The sequence below is a fragment of the Oncorhynchus nerka genome, linkage group LG1 (assembly GCF_034236695.1).
Source record: "Oncorhynchus nerka isolate Pitt River linkage group LG1, Oner_Uvic_2.0, whole genome shotgun sequence".
Lineage (NCBI taxonomy): Eukaryota > Metazoa > Chordata > Actinopteri > Salmoniformes > Salmonidae > Oncorhynchus > Oncorhynchus nerka.
The window spans coordinates 27,874,663-27,891,088 of record NC_088396.1 but is presented as its reverse complement, the minus strand read 5'-3'; the positions used below and the strand labels follow the sequence as shown (position 1 = coordinate 27,891,088).

The 16,426-nt window shown below is 42.1% G+C and overlaps 1 pseudogene; it reads right to left on the bottom strand.

Moving 5' to 3' along the window:
• Positions 1 to 669: 669 nt before the first annotated feature.
• On the bottom strand, positions 670 to 15,971 carry LOC115103114 (E3 ubiquitin-protein ligase TRIM45-like; annotated as a pseudogene).
• Positions 15,972 to 16,426: the final 455 nt, after the last annotated feature.

Sequence of the window (16,426 nt, the reverse complement as noted above, 5' to 3'; positions counted from 1 at the left end):
TACACCTCCCTGCTCCCACCAAACAACTGTACAGAGGAGGGTCAGCTACCTCAGGGAAGGTGAGAGTGTGTTTGTTTGTTAAGTCTAACACAATGATACCAGTAGTACAACAGCTTTTCAACCAACATGTAGTGGTACAGCTTCCACGTAGGCAACATCAACAACTGTACAACAAACTAAACATGATAATGGTGTTTACATTATTACTCATTTCCAATACAGCGTAATTAGATAGGTATCACGCTTGATTTGGCAATGTCCCCACTAATAAGTATTCTCTAAGGCGCTCATGTGTAATGGAATATTTCCATTAAAATAGTATGATGGGCTGAAGTTAACGTGAATAGCACACTACTGTCATCAAGTGGTAGAGAATGGAATTGCAGTGACAACAACCTTTCAGCCTATTATTCTAAACCATGACTACATTTATTATGAATGTTATGCTTTGTATTCAGGACGGAAATGATATAACTGTTGCTAATATTGTACCAACACATCATCAAGGGATTTTTTTAAGATGAAAGAGAATGGTCTTTCAATTACATTCATTCTTCTCACTTTTATCCCCAACTGTACCACTTCTTTCCCACTATTTCGTTAATCATCTGAAATGGTTGATTTGTAGACCCATGTCTGGTGGTGTTAGGGGTGTCCTGGTCCTGTCCCTCAGAGCTGCACTGTCCTCAGATGGCCCCGAGGCGAGCCTGACCCTGTCCCCCCCACCGCTGTTACTGTTCCCCCCCCCCCCCCCCCACTGCCGTTATCACGCTCTGGGGCAGGCAATCGGATGCCTCCACCACACTGCCACAGCACGACCAGTGGGGCTTACCGGGAGACCCTTATGGCCGTGATCACAGCCCCGGAACCCTCCTGCGCACACATAAGGCAAGAGTGTTAATATTCATAGTTTTATATCTGATATTTTCAGAAAGGAGTAAGAGATTAAAAGCAAAGCTATCGTGGCCGTTGTGCAAATACTTAGTACATCTGTCTGGTGCTTAATGTCATGGTGAACAGCGAACACACACTTCTCGACTGACAGACACAGACTCATGTCTTCACAGAGCCAAAAAGAGTTCCTGTTACCTGATGTGCCTTGTCCACTGAGCGCACCAGACAAAGCACATGTCCAATTCTGCACATAGAGTGGAAGTCAGAAGTTTACATACACTTAGGTTGGAGTCATTAAAACTTGTTTTTCAACCTCTCCACAAATGCCTTGTTAACAAACTATAGTTTTGGCAAGTCGGTTAGGACATCTACGTTGTGCATGACACAAGTCATTTTTACAACAGTTGTTTGCAGAGAGATTATTTAACTTATTTAACACTGTGTCACAATTCAAGTGGGTCAGAAGTTTACATGCACTAAGTTGACTATGCCTTTAAACAGCTTGGACAATTCCAGAAAATTATATTATAGCTTTAGAAGCTTCTAATTGACATCATTTGAATCAATTGGAGGTGTACCTGTGGATGTATTTCAAGGCCTACCTTCAAACTCAGTGCCTCTTTGCTTGACATCTTGGGAAAATCAAAATAAATCAGCCAGGACCTCATAAAAAAATGGTAGACCTCCACAAGTCTGGTTCATCCTTGGGAGCAATTTCCAAACGCCTGAATGTACCACTTTCATCTGTACAAACAATAGTACGCAAGTATAAACACCATGGAACCATGCAACCGTCATACCGCTCAGGAAGGAGACACGTTCTGTCTCCTAGAGATGAACGTACTTTGGTGCGAAAAGTGCAGAACAACAACAAAGAACCTTGTGAAGATACTGGAGGAAGCAGGTGCAAAGAAAATGTCATCTGGTCTGATGAAACAAAAATAGAACTGTTTGGTCATAATGACCATTGTTATGTTTGGTGGAAAAAGGGGAAAGCTTGCAAGCCGAAGAACACCATCCCAAACGTGAAGAACGGGGTTGGCAGCATCATGTTGTGGGGGTGCTTTGCTGCAGAAGGGACTGGTGCATTTCACAAAATAGATGGCATCATGAGGGTGGAAAATTATGTGGATATATTGAAGCAACATCTCAAGACATTAGCCAGGAAGTTAAAGCTTGGTCGCAAATGGACAATGACCCCAAGCATACTTCCAAAGTTGTGGCAAAATGGCTTAAGGACAACAAAGTCAAGGTATTGGAGTAGCCACCACAAAGCCCTGACCTCAATCCTATAGAAAATGTGTGGGCAGAACTGAAAAAGCGTGTGCGAGCAAGGAGGCCTACAAACCTCATTCAGTTACACCAGATCTGTCAGGAGGAATGGGCCAAAATTCACCCAACTTATTGTGGGAAGCTTGTGGAAGGCTACCCGAAACGTTTGACCCAAGTTAAACAAATTATAGGCAATGCTACCAAATACTAATTGAGTGCATGTAAACTTCTGACCCACTGGGAATGTGATGAAAGAAATAAAAGCTAAATAAATAAATATCTCTCCTATTATTCTGACATTTCACATTCTTAAAATAAAGTGGTGATTCTAACTGACCTAAGACAGGGAATTTTTACTAGGATTAAATGTCAGGAATTGTGTAATGTAATGTTCAAATGTATTTGGCTAAGGTGTATGTGAACTTCCAACTTCAGCTGTACCTAGCATTCTGCTCCTGTAGTAGCCTTTACTCTGCTGCACCTACTTGGCACACTTCCCATAGAGGACATACCTAGCATTGTCCCTACACCAGTACTAGATGTGGCCTCGCCATTGAGATCCACAGATAAGTGTATATAATATTTCCCATTTCAAACATACCTAGCCAAATACTCTGTAGTCTGCTGCACCTACCTGGCATGGTGCCGGTACAACCACAGCGCGCCTCCTTAGAACCCCCACTGGAACAGAAAGAACAACAGTGGAACGTTCCACAGTGCCGCTGGACCTTTCTCTTCACATTTAGGACAAAAGGGGAAACCTGGCTTAGAAAGGAAGTGAAAAGAAATGAATGACAGAAATGAGAGTAAGAATAATTGAATACAAAATGGAAATACAGGGCCATGCTGACCCCTGACCCGGGGTTGGTCCCACACAGAGTAGGACCCTGGCTCTACAGGGGTGTAGGAGATGGAATAGGAGCCATCACTGTTATCCACCACCGCCACCTCCAATCTGCTGCAGAGAACACAAGTAACCCTTTTCTTAACACCAACAGATATAATGTATTATGATGTAGTTATAAGGAACAGTAAAACGTTCAAACCTTGTATGACCCCTTTATTAAAGCATAAGCAGACTCCTTTACTCACATGTACATTCACACACATGTATACACCCATACTCACAAACACACACACACACTCACAGCCAACGCTGCTGTCCCATGTACACAGAGACTACAAAGCACAACCCCTTTTTGCCCTCAGAACAGCCTCAATTCATCGGGGCACGGACACTACATCGGTGTCGAAAACTTCCACAGGGATGCTGGCCCATGTTGACTCCAATGCTTCCCACGGTTGTGTCAAGTTGGCTAAATGTCCATTGGGTGATGGACCATTCTTGATACACATGGGAAACTTTTTAAGCGTGAAAAGCCCAGCAGCGTTGCAGTTCTTGACACAAACCGGTGCGCCTGGCACCTACTACCATACATACCATGTTCAAAGACACTTCAATCTTTTTTCTTGCCCATTCAACCTCTGAATAGCACACACATACAATCCATGTCTAAATTATCTCAAGGCTTAAAAATCCTTCTTTAACCTGTCTCATCCCCTTCATCTATACTGATTGAGGTGGGTTTAAAAAGTAACATCAATAAGTGATCATAACTTTCAACTCGATTCACCTGGGCAGTCTATGTCATGGAAAGAGCAGGAGTTCATAATGTTTTGTACACTCAGTGTGTATAAAGACATTAAACACTGGACACGTCCTGTTTCTTTTATACTATTTTTCACACTGTGTATTCAAATACAATGCCTTCAGAAAGTATTCATACCCCTTGACTTATTCCTTATTTTGTTGTGTTACTGCCTGAATTCAAAATTGATTAAATATCCCCCCCCCCCCCATCTACATACAATACCCCATAATGACAAAGTGATAACATGTTTTTAGAAATTGAGGCAAATTAATTGTAAATTAAATACAGAACATTCACTGTCTTCATAAGTATTCCCACCTTTGAGTCAATACTTTGTAGAAGCAGCGTTGGCAGCAATTAAAGGTGTGTCTTTCTGGGTAAGTCTCTAAGAGCTTTCCACACCTGCAACAGTTGTCCATTATTATTTAAAACATTCTTCAAGCTCTGTCAAATTGGTTGTTGATCATTGCTAGGCAACCATTTCCATGTCTTGCCATAGATTTTCATGTAGATTTAAGTCAAAACTGTTACTCGGCCACTCAGGAACATTAACTGTCTTCTTGGTAAGCAACTCCAGTGTAGATTAGGCCTTGTATTTAGGTTATTGTCCTACTGAAAGGTGAATTCATCTCCCAATTTGGCCTGTGCTTAGCACCATTACGTTTCCTTTTTGTCCTGAAAAACCTCCTAGTCCTTAACTATTACAAGCATACCCATAATTTGACGCAGCCACCACTGTGCTTGAAAATATGGAGAACGGTACTCAGTAATGTGTTGTTTTGGATTTGCCCCAAACATAACACTTTGTATTCAGGACATAAAGTTCATTGCTTTTCCAAATTGTTTGCAGTATTACTTAAGATTCTTACTGCAAACAGGATGCAAGTTTTGGAATATTTTTATTCTATACAGGCTTCCTTCTTTTCACTCTGTCATTTCGGATAGTATTGTTGTGGAACTAAAATGCTATTGATCCATCCTCAGTTTTCTCCTATCATAGCCATTAAACTCTGTAACTGTTTTAAAGTCACCTCATGGTGAAATCCCAGAGCGGTTTCCTTCCTCTCCGGCAACTGAGTTAGGAAGGACATCTGTATCTTGTAATGTTGTGTTGTCTCTCTTGTCGTGATGTGTGTCGTGACCCTAACCCTAACCCTAACCCTAACCCTAAATCATATTATAAACTGGTTCGTTTGAACCCTGAATGCTGATTGGCTGAAAGCCGTGGTATATCAGAGTGAGCTCATGCAACTTATTATGTGACTTGTTTACATTTTTACTCCTGAACTTATTTAGGCTTGAATACTTATTGATTCAAGACATTTCAGCTTTTAAGTTGAATGAATTTCTAAAAATGTCTAAAACAAAATTCCACTTTGACATTATGGAGTACTGTGAGTTGGCCAGTGACGAAAAAATCTAAATTGAATACATTTTAAGTAAATTGAATACATTTTAAGTAAGACAACAAAATGTGGAAAAAGTTAAGGAGTCTGAATACTTTCTGAAGGCACTGTACTGTTTTCTTACACAGCTCATTCTAATTTATCTGTACATTACATTTTAGTTACACTGTTTACACACTGTTTACACACACCGCGTATTTATATATACTGTATTATTGACATGGCTCACTGTAATATAACTACTGCTGTACATATTTTTTTTATTTAACCAGGCTAGTCAGTTATGAACAAATTCATATTTACAATGACAGCCTAGGAACAGTGGGTTAACTGCCTTGTTCAGGGGCAGAACGACATATTTTTACCTTGTCAACTCTGCGATTCGATCAAGCAACATGATTTTGATTCTATTTTTTATCACATCATGATCGTGACTAAATAGCACCTACTGGAATAATCAAGACCTTGATTAACTCAATCAGATGTGTTAGCTGGGATGGAACAAAACCCTGAACACCCAGTACTACAGACAAAGAGGTAGATGTGCATGCTGCAGATCAGATGGTTCCTCACCTGTCTTTCTTCTCCTTGTGGACCATGCTGACCAGGACCAGGGACGGCAGGGACCTGTTTCCCAGTCCCTGCCGATGAAAAACATACCCACACCATGATGCTGCCAACATCATGCTTCACTGTGGGGATGGTGTTCTCAGGGTGATGAGAGGTGTTGGGTTTGCGCCAGACATAGCGTGTTTCTTGATGGCCAAAAAGCTCAATTTTAGTCTCATCTAACCAGAGTACCTTCTCCCATATTTTTGGGGAGTCTCCCACATGCCTTTCGGTGAACACCAAATGGGTTTGCTTATTTTTTTCTTTAGGCAATGGCTTTTTTCTGGTCACTCTTCTGTAAAGCCCAGCTCTGTGGGGTGTGCAGCTTAAAGTGGTCCTATGGACAGATACTCCAATCGCCGCTGTGGAGCTTTGTAGGGTTATCTTTGGTCTCTTTGTTGCCCCTCTGATTAATGCCCTCCTTACCTGGTCCGTGAGTTTTGGTGCGTGGCCCTCTCTTGGCAGGTTTTTTGTGGTGCCACATTATTTCAATTTTTTTTATAATGGATTTAATGGTGCTCCGTGGGATGTTCAAAGTTTATCATATTTTTTTATAACCCAACCCTGATCTGTACTTCTCCACAACTTTGTTCCTGACCTGTTTGGAGAGCTCCTTGGTCATCATGGTGCCGCTTGCTTACTGGTGTTGTAGACTCTGGGGCCTTTCAGAACAGGTGTAAATATACTGAGATCATGTGACACTTAGATTGCACACAGGACTATCTTTAACTAATTATGTGACTTCTGAAGGTAATTGGTTGCACCAGATCTTATTTAGGAGCTTCATAGCAAAGGGGGTGAATACAAATGCACGCACCACTTTTCCATTTTTTATTTTTTTGAAAAGTTATTTTTTAAATTTCACTTCAACAATTTGGAATATTTGGTGTATGTCCATTAAATAAAATCCAAATAAAAATCTATTTAAATTACAGTTTGTGATGCAACAAAATAGGAAAAATGCCAAGGGGGTGAATACTTCTGCAAGGCACTGTATACCCACAGTCTAGTCTATGGTCTCTAGAGACACTGGCCGTGTGTGCTCCAGTAAAAGCTGTGCACCGTGGCTGTCACACTGCACCAGCACCTGTTGCTCTTAACACAGTTTACTGCTTCACCTGTCCTATAGGCCTACTAGAGTGGGCCAAACCGCTGACTTAAATCTCTTATCTCAGAGCCTGTGTAGTTTTCACAGACATGAACAAAGGCACACATTTACAAATATGTTTGATAGGAATGGCTTAAGCCTGGATTTTCTGATGTGTCGATACTAAAGCCTTGTGTAATTTTCAGCTTCCTAAAACAGCCTTACTCTCAGGCACAAGAACTTGGAAAGTAAAGAAACAGTGACCTGGGCTGCAGGTTCTTTCTCCAACCTTATAACAAACAGTCTTCAAGCTCTGTGACAGGCAGAAAGACAAAACACACACACCTGCATTATGTATTAACATTACATGAATACGACGAAGGTCAGTTTACTTTGACACAGAGAGATGGTTTCTCAGAAGCCTCTATTTGCTATAGCCCTGCATCCCCAGCTCAGCTCAACAGGCAACCGTTAGTCACAGCAGAGAATAGCTGTTTGCACTATCACAGTGGGCATGCTGCTACAGAGTGGTGTGTGAGTCTCAAATACCTGTCATCTGACAAAGGAAATTCCTGCCACTTTAAATGTTTCCATAGAGACAAGGAATGTCACCAGGTAGTTATCCCCTACATACCATTGCCTCACGGCGCTGTTTGTGTGTGTGTGTGTGTGTGTGTGTGTGCGTGTGCGTGTGTGTGTGTGTGTGTGTGTGTGTGTGTGTGTGTGTGTGTGTGTGTGTGTGTGTGTGTGTGTGTGCACATAGGTCTGTGGAAAAAAAGCATCACCTGAACATTTTACCCCCAAGAAATGTCTGAACTCAAGCCCCAAGCCTCTGTAACCAGTCTGGGGTCAAGACTTAGGAATCATTCCCTCACCCCAATAGTTTCTACTAGAAGGCCATAGAAAACAGAGAGGATAGTATGAAGAGAAAATTGACTATAGTTAAAGAGATAACTTCATGGCTGTTAAAAGTGGGACAGTGGAACTGTCTCGGAAGTAGGGGCTAAGGGAAATAGGATGTAGGAGGCGGGGCTAAGGGTTGTTTCAGGTCTTGGTCTGGGTCTCACCTTCCCCCTCGATGGTACACCTGCTGAGCTCCAGTGTCTTTGCGTGGATCACCTCCACCACCGAGTACCCCCCCACCTTCCCTGCACTCTCACGTGGCAGGAAGCAGATACTGCTACCGTTATCGGCGGCGATGGTTGCTGGGTGGGGGTCGTAGTCAGTCTCCACCAGGTTGCCCAGCCTGCGGAGGGTCACGCCCTTGGCGCTCAGGTTCTCTGAGTCCGACCCGCACATCAGCAACCGCTCTGTGAATGCCATCCCCCCACGAGCGTCTGACAGGGCCTGCTGTAGCTGAGCCCTTTGTAGGTGGAGCTGGTTCCTGCACTGCAGACGCAGCTCCACTAAACACCGTAGCAGCGACAGGCAGTGTGACTCCACAGCACTAGCGTAACCCCTCGCAAAGGAACGCACCTCATCCGCCATCGCATCCATCCTGGCCTGCAAGACCTCCTGGGATAGGTCCACCTTCCGCAGCGACTCCTCCAGCCGGTCCAGCCGTGACAGCAGGAGCCCGGTAACCAGCTACCGGATACAGTCCCCATGGCGGTCGATGACGTCAAGTGTCAGGAGGCAGTAGTGGTCACGGTGGAAGGTGGCGGCACACTCCAGGCAGATGGGCAGGTCGCAGATCTCACAGAAGAGACGCAGCTCCTGACCGGGGTGGAGGGAACACAGGACGGGCCGAGAGAGACGATCCTGGGTCTTCAGGTCCTCCAGGCATTCGACTGTGTGAGTCGACGTCCTCTTCTGTCTCCTGGGGAAGATAGGAAGATGGATATGGTGAACTCATATGGTAGGTCACAATAAACCACACAGTAATTACATGCCTATGTAATTACCATGTTATAATAATTTCAAAGCTAAAACGAACCCCATTAAAGCCCTTTTTATTAGTTAACTTGCAACAAATTGGACATTGGTCATGACTCATGAGTTTGGCCTACAAATTCTTGCACTCACCTTTGTGCTTGACAACAGAACTCACAAAGGTTGACACAGCAAACCTCACAATGTTTCTCTGTGTCCCAGTCGCTGCACAGGCCGCATACCACAGAGTTTTCGCTCATCAGCATCTTCAGAAACACTTCATCCAGGGCCAAGTGGTCAGTGGTCAGCCATTCTACCCCGGACAACGGGATGTCCACCTCAGAGTCACGCTCGGGACAGAGACCTTTGACGGCAGAGGAGGGCGACTCGCCTTCCAGATGTACCGCTTTGCCATTGTGTACACCAGACGACACCGAAAACGGTTCCAGTTGACGAACGCAGCCTGCGCAAAAAGTGTGTAAACACGGCGGAATTTTAGGCTCACGATATCAACGTCTACAAACGCTGCACGCTGCCCTCGCATTGACCACGACGCCCCCCTTTTCTCCGTTGTTAGAGCTCGAGTTTGTGGTCGGGGTTGGCGGGGAATCCACATGGTCCTCTCCAACTTTTTGTCTGTAGGTGACATGGTCTTTTTATAGTCTTGTCTTGTTGTTTTCAAAACACTTTGTACAGGTTTTTGTTAAAGAATTTACCGGTGTCCGAAATCGACCAAGCCTATTTGAAAAAAAGCCGGCTTGCCCCACCACCACAGAAAGCACTGAGCTAGGCTGAAGCACCTGCATTTGGGAGCTGCCTTACTCAAGAAAAAAAAAGAGACCATGTTTGTATGCAGCTTTAATAACTCAATTATAAATATATATTTTTACATTGTTTGCAAACTGATATGTGACACGTAATGCCAAAATAACATGCAAAACAGGCAAGCCCCCCCAAAAAACAAATATTATTGTTATACCTGTTTTTGCTAAAAATGTAGGCCTCAAAACAGGTGGGGTACTGCCCCATTTTTATGTGATTTCAATCGCACATTGCACAGTTTCTATACGTATGTCAGATCCAGCCAGAACTGTGTGAAGCAGGGAGTTGTAGTTTCCAACAGACCAATATTGTACATAGTTTAGCGCATAAAACGTGATAATTAACTACAATGACCATAATCCCTCGGCATCTACTTGTCTGGTCTCTTTTTACTTTGCCTGCAATGAAAGAGGCAGAGTAATGCGCGATCGTGAGGGGATATAGAGAGCAGCTGTTGCTTCGAGAGGTAAAGCTACCTGAAAATGCATGATCTAATTGATTGATAGTTGGTATTCACACATAAAAATATGCCTTATTTACTTTGAATAACTCCAAAATAATGATCTTGTCAGACAGCATAAGCAGCAACTCTATATAGATGAAATGATGACTTGGAGTGAAATAATAAAGTCATCAAATAAATATAATATACATAACTGAAATATATATATTTTTAAGTAATGTGAATAAATAATGGTTAATAAGTGATCAGCAGTAATGGGCATTCACTACCATCATGGGACTTTTATTAATTGTTTTATTCTGCGTTGTTACAGCATTCAACCCACATGATATATAGTGCATTTAATGTTTTAAAAAATTATTGAAACTGAAATCGAAAACCGTCATTATTTTTTTTAGAATCTTACGGAAACTGAACCGACCTCAAAAAGCACGAATTGCTCAGAAGTACTGAGGTAAGATTACGGTCCGTTTGTTTTCTGAATTAAAACGGAGCAATCTGGAATTTGAAACTTCCATATTTATTTGTTTTTTAATAGAAACAAAACAACTTGATATTTCAATGTTCAAATGTGGGTGGGGTAAAGTGTGGAATGCCTGTTCAAGTGCACAGCCAACACTTCCTGTCCTTTCAAAGTAGGAGGTCACCCTTCTAACTCCATTATATGAATCTATGAAAATATGATCTATTAATTAGTTGATTAATAGCTTCCCATACCGTACCACAGTGCCAAGATAAGGTAAGATTAAAACATTTCTGCACTAGATTTAGTGTACATTGACTTATTAATGAACTGCTTTTACTGTAAATAGTTAGCTGACTGATATATCCTGGCTACCTAGCTAACCATTGGTAATCTTATTAAATTATGCTATACAACCAAAACAACAGTATATATTACTCGACTAGAGATATGCCCTAGCTATAGTTAGTCAGTGGTTGCACATCTAACTAACTGGAATGAAACAAATAGTAGACATGTACAGTGCCTTGCGAAAGTATTCGGCCCCCTTGAACTTTGCGACCTTTTGCCACATTTCAGGCTTCAAACATAAAGATATAAAACTGTATTTTTTTGTGAAGAATCAACAACAAGTGGGACACAATCATGAAGTGGAACGACATTTAGTGGATATTTCAAACTTTTTTAACAAATCAAAAACTGAAAAATTGGGCGTGCAAAATTATTCAGCCCCTTTACTTTCAGTGCAGCAAACTCTCTCCAGAAGTTCAGTGAGGATCTCTGAATGATCCAATGTTGACCTAAATGACTAATGATGATAAATACAATCCACCTGTGTGTAATCAAATCTCCGTATAAATGCACCTGCACTGTGATAGTCTCAGAAGTCCGTTAAAAGCGCAGAGAGCATCATGAAGAACAAGGAACACACCAGGCAGGTCCAAGATACTGTTGTGAAGAAGTTTAAAGCCGGATTTGGATACAAAAAGATTTCCCAAGCTTTAAACATCCCAAGGAGCACTGTGCAAGCGATAATATTGAAATGGAAGGAGTATCAGACCACTGCAAATCTACCAAGACCTGGCCGTCCCTCTAAACATTCAGCTCATACAAGGAGAAGACTGATCAGAGATGCAGCCAAGAGGCCCATGATCACTCTGGGTGAACTGCAGAGATCTACAGCTGAGGTGGGAGACTCTGTCCATAGGACAACAATCAGTCGTATATTGCACAAATCTGGCCTTTATGGAAGAGTGGCAAGAAGAAAGCCATTTCTTAAAGATATCCATAAAAAGTGTCGTTTAAAGTTTGCCACAAGCCACCTGGGAGACACACCAAACATGTGGAAGAAGGTGCTCTGGTCAGATGAAACCAAAATTGAACTTTTTGGCAACAATGCAAAACGTTATGTTTGGCGTAAAAGCAACACAGCTCATCACCCTGAACACCCTATCCCCACTGTCAAACATGGTGGTGGCAGCATCATGGTTTGGGCCTGCTTTTCTTCAGCAGGGACAGGGAAGATGGTTAAAATTGATGGGAAGATGGATGGAGCCAAATACAGGACCATTCTGGAAGAAAACCTGATGGAGTCTGCAAAAGACCTGAGACTGGGACGGAGATTTGTCTTCCAACAAGACAATGATCCAAAACATAAAGCAAAATCTACAATGGAATGGTTCAAAAATAAACATATCCAGTTGTTAGAATGGCCAAGTCAAAGTCCAGACCTGAATCCAATCGAGAATCTGTGGAAAGAACTGAAAACTGCTGTTCACAAATGCTCTCCATCGAACCTCACTGAGCTCGAGCTGTTTTGCAAGGAGGAATGGGGAAAAAATTCAGTCTCTCGATGTGCAAAACTGATAGAGACATACCCCAAGCGACTTACAGCTGTAATCGCAGCAAAAGGTGGCGCTACAAAGTATTAACTTAAGGGGGCTGAATAATTTTGCACGCCCAATTTTTCAGTTTTTGATTTGTTAAAAAAGTTTGAAATATCCAATAAATGTCGTTCCACTTCATGATTGTGTCCACTTGTTGTTGATTCTTCACAAAAAAATACAGTTTTATATCTTTATGTTTGAAGCCTGAAATGTGGCAAAAGGTCGCAAAGTTCAAGGGGGACGAATACTTTTGCAAGGCACTGTATTTACAGTGTTTACAGCAGATCTCCAGCTACCCAGACCTGTCTGATCAGCCTGACAGAGTGCCGTGGGTGTGTCCAGTTTACACCTGTGCACATCTGTGTGTGGTATAGCAATGGAATTAAACATCCAACCAATGCCTCAAGTGTCATGTTGCAGGTCCACCACAGACCCCAAGGGTAGTGGGGTCCTGTCCATAAACAACCCCTACTCTTAAACATTTGTGGAGATCTGAGAGAATTGGACATTTGTAAGCAATACTGCCAAAATTCCACCAAGCCTATCAGAGGGTAAGGTGGAGCTTTCACCATGTCACCACTCATCAATCCCTCTCAGATCTCCACAAGTGTCTAGACTGGGCAGTACGGACTAGGAGTGGTTTCTGGACAGGCCATGGGGATTATGGTTGCTCAGTCAGTCAGTCAGTCTGGCACTGTCAAAAACATTTAAAAGCTGTCAAATACTTGCTTCCTCTGTCCTTGGGATAATCTCATTTGCATTTCCCTGATTCATTGCATCCTCTCACCTCGTCTCCTCCCCTCATCCAATGGGTATTGAGAAGGAGGCAAGGAGTAGGACGTTAGGAATGAAGGAAATACAATTGAGGTTCTCCTCTTGTTTCATCCATTCCTCACCTCCCTCTCAAAGCACATTGGGGAAGAGGAGGGAAGGTTCCTCCGCTCCTGCTCCAATGCACTTTCAAGGAGAGGCAAGGAATGGAGGAAATAAGGACAGAAGAAGCAAGAATGTGATGTCTAGTTTTTACACAAACACACACATACAGTGGGGCAAAAAAGTATTTAGTCAGCCACCAATTGTGCAAGTTCTCCCACTTAAAAAGATGAGAGAGGCCTGTAATTTTCATTATAGGTACACTTCAACTATGACAGACAAAATGAGATTTTTTTTCTCCAGAAAATCACATTGTAGGATTTTAAATTAATTTATTCGCTAATTTTGGTGGAAAATAAGTATTTGGTCAATAACAAAAGTTTATCTCAATACTTCGTTATATACCCTTTGTTGGCAATGACAGAGGTCAAACGTTTTCTGTAAGTCTTCACAAGGTTTTCACACACTGTTGCTGGTATTTTGGCTCATTCCTCCATGTAGATCTCCTCTAGATCAGTGATGTTTTGGGGCTGTTGCTGGGCAACACAGACTTTCAACTCCCTCCAAAGATTTTCTATGGGGTTGAGATCTGGAGACTGGCTAGGCCACTCCAGGACCTTGAAATTCTTCTTACGAAGCCACTCCTTCATTGCCCAGGCGGTGTGTTTGGGATCATTGTCATGCTGAAAGACCCAGCCACGTTTCATCTTCAATGCCTTTGCTGATGGAAGGATGTTTTCACTCAAAATCTCACGATACATTGCCCCATTCATTCTTTCCTTTACACGGATCAGTTGTCCTGGTCCCTTTGCAGAAAAACAGCCCCAAAGCATGATGTTTCCACCCCCATGCTTCACAGTAGGTATCGTGTTCTTTGGATGCAACTCAGCATTCTTTGTCCTCCAAACACAACGACTTGAGTTTTTACCAAAAAGTTTTTTTTTGGTTTCATCTGACCATATGACATTCTCACAATCTTCTTCTGGATCATCCAAATGCTCTCTAGAAAACTTCAGACGGGCCTGGACATGTACTGGCTTAAGCAGGGGGACACGTTTGGCACTGCAGGATTTGAGTCCCTGGCGGCGTAGTGTGTTACTGATGGTAGGCTTTGTTACTTTGGTCCCAGCTCTCTGCAGGTCATTCACTAGGTCCCCCCGTGTGGTTCTGGGATTTTTGCTCACCGTTCTTGTGATCATTTTGACCCCACGGGGTGAGATCTTGCGTGGAGCCCCAGATCGAGATTATCAGTTGTCTTGTATGTCATCCATTTCCTAATAATTGCTCCCACAGTTGATTTCTTCAAACCAAGCTGCTTACCTATTGCAGATTCAGTCTTCCCAGCCTGGTGCAGGTCTACGATTTTGTTTCTAGTGTCCTTTGACAGCTCTTTGGTCTTGGCCATAGTGAAGTTTGGAGTGTGACTGTTTGAGGTTGGGGTGTCTTTTATACTGATAACAAGTTCAAACAGGTGCCATTAATACGGGACGGCAGGGTAGCCTAGTGGTTAGAGTGTTGGGCAAGTTCAAATCCCCGAGCTGACAAGGTACGAATCTGTCGTTCTGCCCCTGAACAGGCAGTTAACCCACTGTTCCTAGGCCGTCATTGAAAATAAGAATTTGTTCTTAACTGACTTGCCAAGTTAAATAAAGGTTAAAAAAATAAATACAGGTAACGAGTGGAGGACAGAGGAGCTTCTTAAAGAAGAAGTTACAGGTCTGTGAGAGCCAGAAATCATGCTTGTTTGTAGGTGACCAAATACTTAATTTGCAAATAAATTCATTAAAAATCCTACAATGTGATTTTCAGGATTTTTTTTCTCATTTTGTCTGTCATAGTTGAAGTGTACCTATGAGGAAAATTACAGGCCTCTCTCATTTTTTTAAGTGGGAGAACTTGCACAATTGGTGGCTGACTAAATACTTTTTTGCCCCACTGTAGCTTGAAAAGTTTACTGATAATAAGGATTCCATTGTTAGTTATTGTCCATGATTTTGTTGACAGAACCCATTGTATTCTATTTTTGTACTCAAATAAACTATTAAAAAATATATAAAAATGCTGTTATTTAACTTTTTCGTTCTTCTGGAATGTTTAGCATGGATATACATTAGAGATAAGTTGACTAAAGCACAAACAGACCTGGCTAGTAGGCATGACAAAGAAACATGCAATCTCCATGGTTCATGTGACATTTTGAATGACATGTAGATGTTCTGTTGTTGCTAGGAGTTATGGTCTCATTTTCCCTATATACTCTTATCCCTGTAACTACAAATGTGAAGCTGCTAGAAAATCATATTTAAATGTATATCAAACCATTTAGAAATGTTGACCCTGATGTCACACATTGGCCCCTTTGTTTGTATAAATATCCATATGTTCACTACATACCTGCAAATGACACAGACAAGATGAGGATGATGAGTCCAGCGGCCACGAAGATCATGACTATCATCCTGGAAATGTAGATGAAAAAAATCAAGCAAGATCTAGCAAGGACCTTCCAAGTCAATTGAACATCACAATATCCAATGATAAGTTCAACTGACTATGCACTTGTTGGTGATATGAAGCAAAGCTGTTGCTGGCCTCCAACCACCATATTTCTTAGAAAGACACATTGAATAGAGGCCTCACCCCCAGAAGATGATCTGTCCAAGGGAGGCCATGGCTCCTTGGTAGCTGTGTCTTTATTTACAGGGTTATGATAGTTCCAGCTGCTCCCTTGACCAGAGTCCACATACAGTACCGTATGATGTGTTGTCTACAGCAGCTACATATGAGATTGACAGAAGCTCCACACCCACCGTAAGGTATTAATGCAATATCAAACATTGAACTCTTCTTGAGTCAATATTGTCACTGTTAGTTACTAGTTACTTGTCCACAATTGTAATCAGTAACTTAACTTGGATTACCCAAACTCAGTAATGTAATCTGATTACTTTCAGTTACTTGTGAATTACTTTCCCCTTAAGAGGCATTAGAAGACAAAAAAGGAACCATCAAATGTAGTTGGTGTGTCATAGTGGTCTTTGACTTGTGTTCAGACTCGCTCAGGAGGAACAAACTCAAACTTGCGCCTTTTTTAGATGATGAATTTAATGTAATTGAGAAAACAAAA